At 40.2% G+C, this 14,601-nt stretch overlaps 1 long non-coding RNA gene across 1 annotated transcript; it reads left to right on the plus strand.

The window, feature by feature from the left end:
• The first annotated feature begins 10,519 nt into the window (after positions 1–10,519).
• On the plus strand, positions 10,520–14,191 carry LOC133784293 (uncharacterized). Its single transcript, XR_009871250.1, has 6 exons — positions 10,520–10,622; positions 12,550–12,643; positions 12,927–12,986; positions 13,070–13,162; positions 13,263–13,394; positions 13,597–14,191. It is a non-coding gene; the product is annotated as an uncharacterized LOC133784293 (long non-coding RNA).
• Positions 14,192–14,601: the final 410 nt, after the last annotated feature.

Raw genomic sequence — 14,601 nt, forward strand, 5'->3', positions numbered from 1 at the left:
AAAATACATTTTAGGTCAAACCCAACATTCTGGGCCATCATCAGCATATTAATCATCCCGAGGTGGTCAGATGAATCTGTGTTTCCATCAAACACATGCATGGTCAACATCCTAAAGCCAATATGATACGGAGCTGCTGCAATGTTTGGGGCGAAAGGTTCAAGCTCCTCATCGGAATCACAATCATCAATTCCTTTTCCAGATAAGAGCTTCTTCATCTGCTCCTCCATCAAGGCCAATTGCTCGAGAGTTGGATCTTTGGTCTAGAGGTTAGCTGGGAGCTGTTCACCAGCCACCATCCTATTATACATGTTTGATGGGTTGTTTTCCCTCCAAGTTCAAGCTTGTTTAGGTGGGACATTCCCATTGTCACGTCCTATAGATTGACCTCCCCCATGCTGAGTATAACTCATATGATCATTGCAAGATGGATACCTCATTTGTGAATTTAGATGGTCATGCAGGTCAGGATGTGGATCAGAACGAGGACTTTGTGTGGAACTAAGATGATTCCTTAGGTCACTTTCGGACCTACCTCCACGTTGGCTCCCCGTCTAGTTACTTCCATTTGCAAAACTTACGACCTGTGGCTGAGATCGAGGACCTGGATTATTAGTATAGGCTCGTGGGACGTATGTGTCCACTGACGGTGAGGGGGATTTCTCCTACTATTTCCACGAACTAGAGCGTATCTCTGTGGGCACAATGGTGTAGGATGTCTAATCGGTGATGGTAGATGTCTAATCTGTGAGGCTATCCTCGTCCCATCAGGTCAGCGTTGCGGTTCTGACAGAACGACTTGGATTGAGTCGGTTGTTCATGTGGGACCTATGGGACCCATGCACTACATCAAATAACCCTTTCCACAACATTAAAGTATAACTTTTTTAAAAAAGTGTTATACTAAACTCATAAAATTTGGTAGTACTAAAAAAAAAAAGTTGACTGGGCGGATTGCAGCTCTAAGCAGGTTCATTTCGAAATCAACGGACAAGTGCGTTCCATTTTTTAACCTGCTTAAAGGAGGCAAGAAGTTTGAGTGGACCGCAGAGTGTGAACAAGCTTTCCAGGCGATAAAGGAGCATTTGGCCCAACCTCCTGTTCTTTCCAAGCCAGTTGATGGAGAAGACCTATTTATGTATCTAGCAGTCATGGACCACGCTATTAGTGCTGCCTTAGTACGTGAGGAAGATAAGGTGTAGCACCCAGTATATTATGTTAGCAAGCGATTGATAGGAGCGGAGTCCCGGTACCCCATGATCGAGAAATTGGCTTACTGCTTGGTACTTGCATCACGAAAGTGGCGGCCATACTTCCAGGCATACCCCATCAAGGTCCTTACTGACTAGCCTCTTCGCCAAGTTTTACAGAAGCTGGAGTCGTCTGGTCGGCTACTTAAATGGGCGGTCGAGCTAGGCCAATTTGAAATCAAGTACCAACCAAGGACTTCTATTAAAGGTCAAGCTTTGGCAGATTTCATCGCTGAATGTACCGGAATCGTTGAGGTCCCCGATCAGCAAGAAGGTGTTACTAGGCAGAAAGAAGAGATTCCTACTTGGCAACTTTTTGTTGATGGGTCGTCGAATGAGCACCATTCAGGAGCTGGGATAATATTAGTCACACCAGAGAAGCACCGAATTCATTGTGCACTAAGCTTCGGATTTAATGCTTCTAACAATGAGGCGGAGTATGAGGCCCTCTTAGCAGGCTTGCGACTGGCTAGAGATGTACGTGCCCGGTCGGTAGAGATAAATAGTGATTCCCAATTGGTGGTCTATCAAGTATTGGGGGAATACCAAGCAAGGGGCCTATGCATGGTGGCATACTTAAACAAAACCAAAGACTTGCTAGCCCAGTTTGAGGAGTATACCATTAAGCTAGTACCACGGGAGCAGAATTCCAATGTCGATGCTCTAGCAAAACTTGCTAGTGCAAAAGATGCCGAAACTTTGAATATAGTACCGGTAGAATACTTGGTGGAGCCGAGCATTGATAGACAAGAGGCCATGCCAATCATGATAACCGATACCTGGATGACTCCCATCATTTCTTACCTTGAGCAAGGGACCCTCCCAGATAGTCGTAATGAAGCAAGGAAGGTTATGAGGAAAGCTGCTAGATACACCATGGTAGATGGAGTGTTGTATAGGAGAGGGTATTCCCTACCTCTACTCAGGTGCATAACACCCGACCAGTCAAAGAACTTATTAGCTGAGGTGCATGAGGGGATTTTGGAGATCATGCTGGGGGGCAGAGTCTATCTAAAAAGATCTTGAGGCAAGGATTTTTCTGGCCTACCATGAACGAGGACTCTATGGAATACATGAGGAGGTGTGACAAATGCCAAAGATTTTCTAAAGTGCCCAGAGCGCCCCCAAATATTTTGAAGCAAATGCAAAGTCCATGGCCTTTTGCAGTGTGGGGCATTGATCTGATCGGGAAGTTGCCCAAAGGAAAAGGAGGAGTGCAGTTTGCGGTGGTCGCGGTAGATTATTTTACTAAGTGGACTGAAGCTGAGCCATTAGCCACGATCACATCGAAGAAAGTATTGGACTTTGTGGTTAAGAACATAATATGTCGCTATGGTCTGCCTAAGAAGATAGTGTCTGACAATGGCACCCAATTTGACAGCGACATATTTACCGATTTTTGCACTCGGCATGGCATAACCAAAAGTTTGTCCTCGGTAGCCCATCCTCAAGCCAATGGGCAGGTTGAAGCGGTAAACAAAACATTGAAGGACACTCTAAAAAAGTGCCTGGAGCAAGCTAAGGGTGCTTGGGCAGAAGAGTTACCAGAGGTCCTTTGGTCATATAGGACTACTGCTCGAACGACAACTGGTCATACCCCATTCTCTTTGGCCTATGGGTATGAAGCAATGCTACTTGTGGAGATAGATCCACCATCTCATAGAAGGACCATGTACAACCAAGAGGAGAACCATCAGTTGTTAGCAGAATCATTGGACTTCCTCGAAGAGAGAAGAGAGGAGGCTAGCCTAAGAGTTGCTGCTCATTAGCAAAAAGTGGCACGCTACTTCAATTCCAGAGTGCGAGATCGAAAGTTCCAAGTCGGAGATTTGGTCCTTAGAAAGGTGTTTGTAAGAGACCCAGCAGCTGGTGTGCTAGGACCAAACTGGGAAGGGCCGTATCAAATTGAGCAAGTCTTGCCGCTCGGCACCTACAAGCTTGCTCGGTTGAATGGAGAACTGATAAGGAACTATTGGAATGGCGAGCACTTGAGAAAATATTATCAATAAATACTGCTTGCAGAGTAGTAGCTTTGTATCAAGTGCTTAACTTGTTATTTAAGTTTTTTGTTTGTGAACTGGTTATTTGCTACCCAGTCACATTATTTTGAACAATGTTATTTTGTTTAAAACTCGTTGTTAGACACGTTTTGTCACTTATTATTACGAGTAATAAAAGAGACCACGCGCAGCGTGGTCGAATCTTGCTACAAATTTTGCATATGTGTTGATTATTCTTGCTTGGCAATGTTCAACTGTCATAATGATTTAAACAAAACAGGTCTTCTAAAAGCTAAGTGTAAATGTATACCGGACAATGTTCAACTGGTCGGTATCATGATATGAGGGACCAACATTTAAATAATTTTTTTGTAGTGGTCAACTACTGAAATATGTTCGTATATTTTATGTGTTTCACGAGTAGTAACTACTCGGACAAATTCGGTCAAGTAGCAAGTGATCAAGGATTTATCAACCCTCAATCACTTGGGGGGCACATAGGATATACTGGTCTGTATTTCAACACAGGCAATAAGAGCACGAGCAAATATATTTGTTTTTGGGCTGACTTGTAAGTTTGGAAGTCTAAAAAGGCCACTAAGCTAACTTGTTTTACAAAGCTTAAGTAACTTAGAATTTTTTAAAAATTTTAAGTTAGAAACAGATATTCGTGTAATGATAAAATTTATGCTCATAAAAAGTTAGAGCAATAAGAGCATGAGGAAGTATATTTAGTATGGACTTATGGAATGGTAAAAATTTCTAAGTTAGAAAACTAAATACTCATGTGAAATTTAAGGCATCTAGGAACTTTACTATGTAAAAAAAAGACTTAAAAGTTTAGAGTTGTCAACAAAGAAAAAGTAAAGTGCTAAGTGTCAAAATAGCTCACTAGTCCGAGCAACAATATAAAAAAAAAAAAAAGCAAACTACGAGAAGGAGTCACTGGCGTGCTTCTCTGATGGGCTGATCAACCCCCTCCTCGGTTTCAGCTGCTCCTCTCGCTCGGAATGATAAAGCAGAGGAGGCGGGAGCAAGTGCAGGAGGATTGGCAGCTTCTTCAGTAGCCCTTGCTTCGCATCTGGCAAGCTCCTCTGCCTGAGCCTCCTTGGAGAAAAAATCGAGATTGAGAGGTTTGTTCAGCTTCCAGACCTGATAAAAGCAGTCGAAACTGGCCTCCTCAAAGCGAATCAAATCAAGCTCCTTTTCTTGTTTCAACTCTTCATTTTCGCTGATCAGTCTCTCATTATCCCGAGCTAACTCCTTGTTCTCGAGGGACAGCTTCTCCAGTTGGGCTGTCAAGGAATTGTTGTTTTGAACCTGCTGCTGATTCTCATCAGAAAGTTTCCTGAGAGACTCATCCCGTTCAACTACGGTTTTCTCTGCCTGCTCCAACTTGGATTTGGCCTCCACCAGTTGATCGTTTAGCACCTTGATCAACTCCTTGTAATCTACCGCTCAGAGCTGAGTGTGACCGATGGTGACAAGTGACTGCATGGGAGACAAAAGGTTATTACAAGCAAAAATATTAATAAAAAATTGTCTTAAGATAAAATACCTACCTTCATCAATTGAGCAAGCCCTCTTCTCAGGACGACTTCAACGCTAAGCTGAGGGAAGGAGTCGAAGCTTTGGTGCATTGAAGCGTCATGGTCGATCTCCTCAAGAAGTCCTTTTCCTAGGTCACTAGCAACACGAAGGACCTCACTCGAGCTACCCAGGCGGGTAGGAGTTAAGCTCGAAGAGGGAGGAAGCGAAGAGGGAGTCAATGGCGGGAGTGTAGTTGGTCCCTCAGGTTGCCTCCCTTGACTGGGCGGTACTACCCTCGGAATCTTCCTCAGGGGCAAGGAGCCACTCCCATCACCAATTTTCCTCTGAACATGTCTAGATCTACAAAGGAGGAAAACACAAAGTTGTTAGAGATATAAACATAATAAAATATATGTGAGTATATACTACAATTTTGTTACTCTCGAATCACCAAATTATCAAAAATATTCCTATGTTCACCAGACATGTGTTACCTACGTTGAGGATCTGATCGAGGAACTCATCCTCGTCGTCCGAGGATGAGCTAAGTTCCCTCTCAACCTGGATAGCCTTTCCTTTCCCAGGCTGAGCGGGAATGGTAGATCTGCGCTGAGGTTCGAGCTCCCTAATGACAAGGTCACCAGGTCTATGAGAGAGCGGAGAAGGTCCAGGAGAAAGCTGATCAGTCACTAGCTCCGTGCCCGCGTTGGACTGATCAGTCGTGTTATTCTCCCCGGTGGTACTTTCCACCGCCAGATCTTGGTCACACGGCACCAGGCCCACCATCTGAAGGAGGTCCAAAGTGACCAATTTTTTCACATCCTTCTCCCTAAGACTCATGCTAGCCAACTTCTTGGCCTGCTTAAACATCCCTTTAGTAGGCAATGGTCGCTCGAATGGACCCGCACGTGTAAAGGCCAAGTTGTTGGCCTCAATGTCCGATGTAAGGAAGTACTCTTTGTGATACTTCCCGGGGTTCGATTTATGAGAGATACCATTGAGATATGTAACCCCCCTATGCCTATGGTAGAAGTGGAAGAAGCCCGTGTTATTGTGGGAAGGATTGGTCCTAAGGTCAAACAAGTAGTGCACCTCATGAGGGGTGGGCTCGTCCCAACCATGCAAGAAGTAGAGGATGTACAACGCAGAGAGTGCCTGGATCCCATTCGATGCGATCTGGAATGGGGAGACATTGAAGTAATCCGCTACAGATCGGAAATATGGGTGTAGCGGAAGTGTCGCTCCGGCGTGCACATGATGCCTGGACCAGGCGCAGTATGTTCCACCAGGCCTATTGGCTCTTTGGTGAGAACTCGGACATATCACGCTTGCCTCGCTCAAGCCTAAAGCTTCAATGAGTTTTTGGAACAGCGCGAGATTAAGTTTTGAAGCTTCGGCAATGAACCAGGAAGGTTCTTCTTCTCCCTCCTTACGTGGCTTCTGAACAACCAAGTCCTGAATCGCGGTAGAAAATTTCTGAGAAGGTTTTTCTGAAGCTGTGGCAATGCGAGCGTGACTGCGCTTTAACACCTTCTGCACCGCCTTGCGGGCAACCTGTGGATCATGTTCCTGAGGAAGTCTGTTGGATTGTTTCACCCTCATCGTCGACTGAGAAACTTGTTGAAGGAACTGTTCCTTGTGGAGGAGATACAAAGCTGAGCGAGGGAGGATCTGCTTGAAGCGGCGAAGGCGGTCCTCTGGAGTACAACCGGTGGACGAGTTTGGTGAGGAATCGTTATTTAGAGGAGTCTCGATTGATTGCAGGATGGATGTATCGGAGTCCGTATGGTTGTCACCTCCTCTATAGTCAGAGCGATTCATCTACAAAAATGAATAAAAAATGGGGAGGTGAGTAACCATACAGAAAAAATTCACCAAGAATAAAATTTATGTTTATACTTAGAAAAGTTTGTCTAAGTTATAAAAAGATAGCACACAAGGGAAAAAATAATCTTAGTGCCCAAGAGTGCCTAAAAAGTACTTGAGGTGTTGGAAGTTACTAAAGTTTATGTAAATGGAAATTTTTGGGGTTATCCTATGAGGCTAAATTCCCTATGCGTGTGAGTGTGCATGCCAAAGGGTTGGGTATGCATTTGAAAGAAAGGAAAGAAGGCCGAAGCCTAGGGGATTGGATGTGGTCCGATCGGACCACGTTATTGACTCTAGGAGGTGGCCTTGCCTAATGCATCCGATCGGATGCCTAAATACGCACGACAAAAGAGATGTTCAGCCTTGCATCCGTGCAAGCCCAGCACAAAACAATTCACAAGATGTTCGATCAGACACAGCCTGACCGAGGAGACGTTCAGCCTTGCTTCTGTGCGAGCCCAGCACCAAGCCATCCACGGTACGCCCGATCGGACATGGTGCGACCAAGAGGATGCGCACCACACGGTCCGAGTGTCTAGGTGCCTAGCGCGCCTTGTCCCTCTGAGGCTCCTAGCCATTAACAGACCGTTATGTCCGATCGGACATGGGCATCCAAGAAGGTTCAAAATGTGGTCCGATCGTACCACATACTTGCCCAGATTTTTCTTGGCAAACCGTGTGAGAAAAACCCTTGACTATACACTTTTCATACCTCAAACCCAAACCGTGTAAACAAAGTCTTAAAGTCCCTATTTTAAACACATTTCTTCATTCACACATACAAAAACAAGATCAAAGCATGGAAATGAAAAGTTTTTCTTATGTTCTTGAAAACCCATTGTACTATCAAAAACCCCAAAACCCATATTCATATTCATGTCAAATTAGCCCATTTGTCTTGAAATTCCTATGAAATTAAAGGTAATTTCGGGTTACCCATACCACAAACATCATCAAAACAACAAGTTAACACATTGTACAAAGCATTCATAAGAACTTCAAGAACAAGCAAAGCTATGAGGAGTTTCGGCCATGGCATGGTTTCCCTAAAAATTTAAAAAAAAAAAAAAAAAAAATATTACAACAATGTAAAGGCATGGAAAAGAAGACTTACTCAAGGTTGGAGGACCTTTGGTTTGCTTGAAGATGAAGAGCTCCTCTTGAAGTTCTTGGAATCGGCAAGAAGAAGAAGCCTTGGGGGTTTCGGCCAAAAAAGAAGGAAGAAGATGAGAGGTTTTTGAAAAATGTAGTTTTTGCTTGTGTGAAGAAAAGTGTGTAGAGTTGGGTTATTTAAAGGGAAAAAAGTGAGTTTATTGTTTATTTTTGGACCTTTGGCATTCTGGGACTATTTTTCTCTCCACGATCATGGGTAGTTTTTTGCAGTGATCGCAGGTCTGCTGCATGGAGATGAACAGTTATTATTTTTTATAATGACGTCAGCTGGAGAAAAAGTTTATTATGTGAATGTATCATATAATAAACTTGGGGGGCAAATGTTATCCCAAAAATTTGAAAAGGATGATGTGGCAATAAAATTGCACGTGGCATGAATTAGTTGGGTGATCTGGCTTAGCAGTAGCCCAATATGTCAGTTAAGAATTTGGACTGCTTGGGACTGCTTGAGAGATGCCATAGTCAAAATCAAATACACCCAGGGAGAATATTTGGGCTAAGGTGTGCTTGGCTGAGACCCCAGTTCGAAGAGCCCAAGTGTTTGTTTCAAACCCAAGTCCAAGGAGCATAAAAGAGGGGTTTGAACTTTGGCTCGAGGGACAAAAGCAGCAGGTCCGATCGGACCTTAGCTTGAGGAGCCTCTCAAGTATTTGGCTCGAATGTGTCCGAGGTAAGAAGGCAACTTCTTTTGGCTCAAATGTGTCCGAGGTAAGAAGGCTCGGACGTCTTAAGTGTTTGCCTCAGACGTGTCCGAGGTAGGCTTCCTAGGTGATTGGCTCAGATCCGTGCGAGGTAAGAGGCTAAGGAAGAGAAGTCTCATACAAGCCAAGAATTGAGACTTAGATTTTGGCCTAGGAGAGCCAATGCAATGTCCGATCGGACATGGTTGGAGGAGCCTAGGGCTTGCCTCGGACTTGTCCAAGCTGAGATGCCAAGTGAAGTGCCTCGGACTTTTCCGAGGTGAGGTGCCAATGAGGATGGCTCAGACCACCTTGGTCTGAGGAGAAGGCAAGAGGAGGATGCCTCGGACCACCTTGGTCCGAGGTGAAGGCAAGAAGAGGATGCCTCGGACCACCTTGGTCCGAGGAGAAGGCCACAAGGTTCGATCGGATCTTGATTGGAGGAGGTAGGCTCGGACCTACCCGAGGTGAGAGGCCAAGGGAGTTGGCTCGAACCACCTTGGTCCGAGGAGAGCCATGCATACATCTCCTAGGGCCGAGGAAAGCTTGAAGGAGTAATCAACATGCATGTGAGACTACGTCAAAATCCCCGGAACGACTTTAGCAAGAATTGGTCTGGGCACCCGGGAATCTCTCATTCCTCACTCAAATTGAGGAATCAGTTGTATTTTAAATATTTCTTGTAATATAAATATAAGATGAATAATAAAATATCCCTATCTAAAGGGGATATCAGTTGAGGATCCCAGGCCTATAAATAAAGGGTTGGTGGGATCGTAAAAGGACTTTTTGGCAAATTGAGAGTTAATCTATGTTCTAGAGAGAGAAAGTGTGTTTTTCTTGAGAGAACCCCTTTTTTGTATTCTGGAATATTTACACTGGAGAAACTCAGTTGACACTGGTTCATCTGATCTTGAGTGTGAATACAGTAATAAAATCTCTAAGTGGATTAGGCTATTACTGACTATCGGGGCTGAACCACTATAAAATCTCGTGTTATTTACTTTTATTGATTAAACTGTCTGTTGTCGTTTACATTCTCTTGAAGGCTTGTCGTATTTGACGTTCTCACGTCATTGGCTAAAAACACAGTCAACACATATATTATATATGTATCCAATAATGATTTTTCTATGGTTACTTGCGAAGTAGGAAAGGAGTAAAACTAAATTGAAAGAAGAAGAAAATTTTGGTGGTTATATGAACTTGCAAAGTAATTTGTCTCCCTATTTCAGTATATATATATTTGAATAGGCTTACTACAACACTAGAATATAATACTATTAAAAAAGTATTATGTTATGTGGGAATGTAATTATGGGCGGGACACTAAAATTTTGGGAGTTGGTGCTTTTTTTTCTATTTTTCCCTCTTTACGCTATTGATAAGCTTTACTTTTTTTTCTTTACCCAACTTTATGTCTCTCTAAAAATTTCCAATCTCTCTCTGAAGCCCTAGAAATCTTGTATGCCTTCGTTCTCTCACCACTACCCCTTAACAAAAATAGAATCTCCATTTCTAGTACTGGTAAACATAGATTCCAGGAAGGGTGATGAGATGATGATAAAGGGACCAAACCCAAACAAATATCTTGTTTCATGAGATTATTTGTGTACTGCCCAGTTTGTCTATATATCACACCTTAATGCCAGTTCAGCCACGTAGACCCTTTTCTTCTCCTCTCCTTCACTAAGCCTTGCACCGATCCCCTCCCAGGGAAGACCTGTAAAAATCCAGCTCGGCTTCTGCACCATTGAGTTTCTCCATCGCGATTGCTCAACTCAAGCCATCTCTGCTTCTCGGTCCAGTGAGGTACTGTTGTTTGTATTTTAGTTGTTCTTGTAGCATGTATTTTATAATACGGATGGATATAGCAATATTTGTGTCTGATCCCTCAAATATCCCACCTTGCTTTCATATCTTTTTTCCCCAATAACCCAAAAAAAAAAAGTTCTAAAATGGTTTTTGTTCAGTAGCAGTATTACAAGTGTTGTTTTTTCTTACCCGAATTTCTTATTTTTTAACAGTGCAATGATATTGAACCCAAGGCACCGGAATGATTGTTGAAGCTGCACGCCGCTGCTAATCTGCCGTCGGTCTCCTCTGCTCTGGTTCCAGAGGTAGGTTTTCTTTCCTTATATCTATTGTCCTTTGCTTCTTTGAAAAAGTTCTGGGTTAGTTTTTGGAATGTTTGTTTGTATTGAGGTTCAAGGTAGTGTAAGGTAACTGTGGTCTATGTTACTCTTGAACTAATGGTCAATGCCCCACAAGTGTATGACAAAATGATCCAAAGAAACTTTATATACATTATGAGCTTGGACATATAGAATATGTTGTATGAGCCCTTTGGTTTAATGAAGTATTCAAGATAGTTTTAGAGGGTGAGCTATATATTTCTAGGCTAATAATATAAGTCTTGAGACAGAGAAAAGGTAGAGGAGATATAAAAGATGCATAGTCTCAGTGAACAATATACGTTTTAAAATAGTCGTTAACAATGTTGCTTTGTTTAATTTTTATTTTGTAGAAAAAAATTAAAGCTCCCATGATCAAGGATATGATTCAAATCCTTTTGTCTCTTAGTCTAATTGCTCTGTTTGTATGGTAACCAATTAGTTCTTAAAATACACATTATCTAAAACATACCTCTGTTATTTGGAATAGAGTAAAGGAGATTCATTATTTTGAGCTTTTCTTTTCAAGTCTTCTTGATTTAGTAATGGGTGAACATGATTTAGCTCTGAGCCTTCTATTGCTAATCCCACAGTTTTCTTCTCATCTTCAAGTTCAGTTAATATAAAAAAAAAAACTCCTACATTTGGTCTTGCAATTCTGTTGAGATTTAGGAATTTTCCTTGTCTTTAACAAGTCCTGGTTTATTTGGTTGGGCGCACAGACAAAAGCAGTATGGGTGTTCTTTGCCTAGACTTCTCTTTTTTTTTTCTTTTTTCTTTTTTGAGAGAGAGAGATGAAGACAGATTTAAAAATGAAGAAGGAAAAAAATGAGAGCAGTGAAAATTTTGTGGGATTTCAGATAATTTTTAAACAAAACAAACATAAATGCCCAAAGCTTTTTTAATCCAAAGTGTTTTTTTTTTAATCCAAAGCATGTTTATGAGTATGCTAAAAAAAGTGGTATTTTCTAGTTCAGTGGATTGGGACAATAATAACGTCAATGATTACAATGCTTAGTCTATTCTGGTAGTAGTTGTTTCTCTGTCATTTCCTGTGTTTTTTGGTTTATGAATTGTAGTTTGTGTTGTTGGTTTCTAGTGCAGGTGTTCTAGTAATTTGCAAGTTGTCTTTTTAATGTACATAATAAAGAAGCCTCTACATTTCTTAAACAAACAAAAATAAAATAAAAGAAGCCACTACACGTACATTATTTAATTTGCATATAATATATATTTTTTGTTGATTCAATTATTCTCTGTAGTTAATTTTTATAAAGTCTCACCACATTAATTAAAAAGTTGATTAATTATGCACTCAATTATTACAATTGTCCTGCTGCTCTAATTATGTACTCAATTGTTTGAGCATCAAGTAATTATGTATTAAAAAATGATCTTACCTTTACTTAGCATGGCTGCTGAAACTAGCTTGACTTAGCATAATGACTACTGTAATGCATGTTGGTGAATTGGATTGCTTTACTTATTTATAATGGTTATATTTGATAATGGTTGAAGCGTGTCTATGAGTTTTATTTGCTATTTTGTATTGGAATTAAAGATAATTAAAAAATGGGGATCTATTTTTGAACCTTGTTTGCTTCAATCTACTAATTGCTTACAAAAATAAAAGAAGTTCTATTCTATTTTTGTTTTTTTTCCTATAAGATAATTTTTAGTTTTGTACCTCTATTGTTAGTGGTCTTGGAATTCAGCGATAGCGGACAGTCTGTTTGGCAGTGGAATTTTCTCTTCGTTCATCTCTTAGCTTATTATTTTTCTTTAGTGGTCTTGGAATTCAGCGATAGCGGAACCTCTGTTAGTGTATTGCAATTTTTTTGAGCACTTGATCACATGTTTTTCGTATTTGTAGTTTGAGAACTGTTTGAAAAAGGAAACTTCCAAGTTCCAAACACTTTATCAGCAATTTTGCAAGGAAAAAGCAACCCATTTGCAGGCGTTGAAAGGTATTCTCTCTTATTTAAATTTAAATTAAATTCCACATTTGGTGTTTCAATTCATAACATGATATGTTCTCCATTCATTGATTACGGAGACAAAAAAATGGACATGTGATTTGGATTGAACTCTTTAAATTTTGTTTCTGAAATTATACTGGCTCATGTTCTAATACATTAGTTAGTTCCACATTTTTTTTATTCTTATTCTATATTTTCTTACTTACCAACATGCTACATGGGTAAGATTAGTGACAATAATAAGTTAAATAGATTCATTTTCTGGTGTCAGATACCATTTCCAAGTTTGAAGAAGAGAAGTAAAGGCTTTTAAAGTGATATGAACAAATGAGTAAGTTTACAGGGCACTACTCTTTTCATTCCCTTGTAGAGAAATGTAATTAAAGTAGTCTTGTTGTAAATAAATGACAACAGGGAAGAAAGAAAAGAGTATGATGTCAGACCATGAGAAAGCTTGCGGAGATAAGATTACTCGATTGGAGGAGTCTCTGAAAAAGGAAAACTCAGGTATATACTAAATTACTAATCATAAACTTCAGGTTTTCTGAGCTCAAGGCATTTGGGTCTCTTTTTGCCAGTTCTAATTAGCATTCCTATTTGGATTCAGGACGACAAAACTTTTAGCATTTTGAGGAAAACTCTGGGTTCCCTTTTCGAGAATGCCTCAGATGATGATTTCCCACCTGATGATTAAAGCTTTGCTTCAGTGTTGGCATCACAGAGAAAAGGCAAAACATTGGTCAAATACATTACTCTTTCTCTTGGTTATTTTGTTGGAATTTTTCTGCCTCTTTAGTAAATTTTCCATTTTGATAGGCTTTATTACTCCAAAGGGTTATAATAATTATTGTCTTATGAATATTTTTATTAGGTCATCCATTTTTTTGTTCATTGTTTTTCTAGTGGGTTTACCTAATGCATCTCTGTTTTAAATTGGGCAGAAAGAGGGGAAAGGTTGCTGTCTTGGAACTGGCAGTTGATGTGTACGCTATTGAGTTTGTAAGATTCATCACATTTATTAGGTATTGTTCCTTTTTTTTGTATCTGTTATAGTATGTTGCTTTATTGGTAAGTTAAAATCTTCATAATTTTGTTATGTTATGACACGAGTGTTAATCTTAGTACTCACATTCACAATGTAAATCACCAATGCCTTTTTTTTTTAAGAAAAAAAACATTTATTTTTAGCATGAGTTATATATGATTATGAAACTATATATATTCCTTGTTCTGATGTTTCGCTAGTAGTTGAGCGATATAGGACATGGTGGGGAAGGAGAATAAAGAAGATGATTGGAGAGGAGAATAGTAGAAAAAGAGGAATTTATAAAGAAATAACAGAATCAGTAGAAAATATAGATGAAAGAAGAATTATAGTGGTAGAAGAGAATGACGAGAGGAAATCTGAATAATTTGTACTGTATATATTTACATGCACTACAAATTTATATTCTCTTTCAGGTCTTGAGAATAAAATTAATAACTTAAGATTATTTTTTATGAGAGAAAATGAGTGTTGGAAAGATAAATAGAGATTGAATGTGTAAATCACATGCTAGAAAAGTTATATTATATATATATATAAATTTAGGACGTAACTCTATATTAACCTCTCTCTAGCTAGTAGTTAAGGTCACCAAGAGCATCATAGTTATGTCATTTGCTTTTGACTAAAAAAATTTGTGTATAAAGATATCGTTGTACTTTTCCACCAGCACGTTTCTTATGAGAAGATTTACTGATGCAATTGTTTCAATAAGGCATTTAAGTGCTTGAATGCTACAAACCCCAGAACTCCACGGTGTTAAAATGTTTTGTGGGCCTCTTGGCATATACTTAAATTGTTTGCTTGCCTGAAGCCTTACTTCTGATTATGATGACTTTTACATTGTTTTTTTTTTTTGGTCAGTTGCCCTTCATATGTTTCTGTAGCAACTGTTAAGGAA

Source organism: Humulus lupulus, chromosome 6, assembly GCF_963169125.1.
Source record: "Humulus lupulus chromosome 6, drHumLupu1.1, whole genome shotgun sequence".
Classification (NCBI taxonomy): Eukaryota; Viridiplantae; Streptophyta; class Magnoliopsida; order Rosales; family Cannabaceae; genus Humulus; species Humulus lupulus.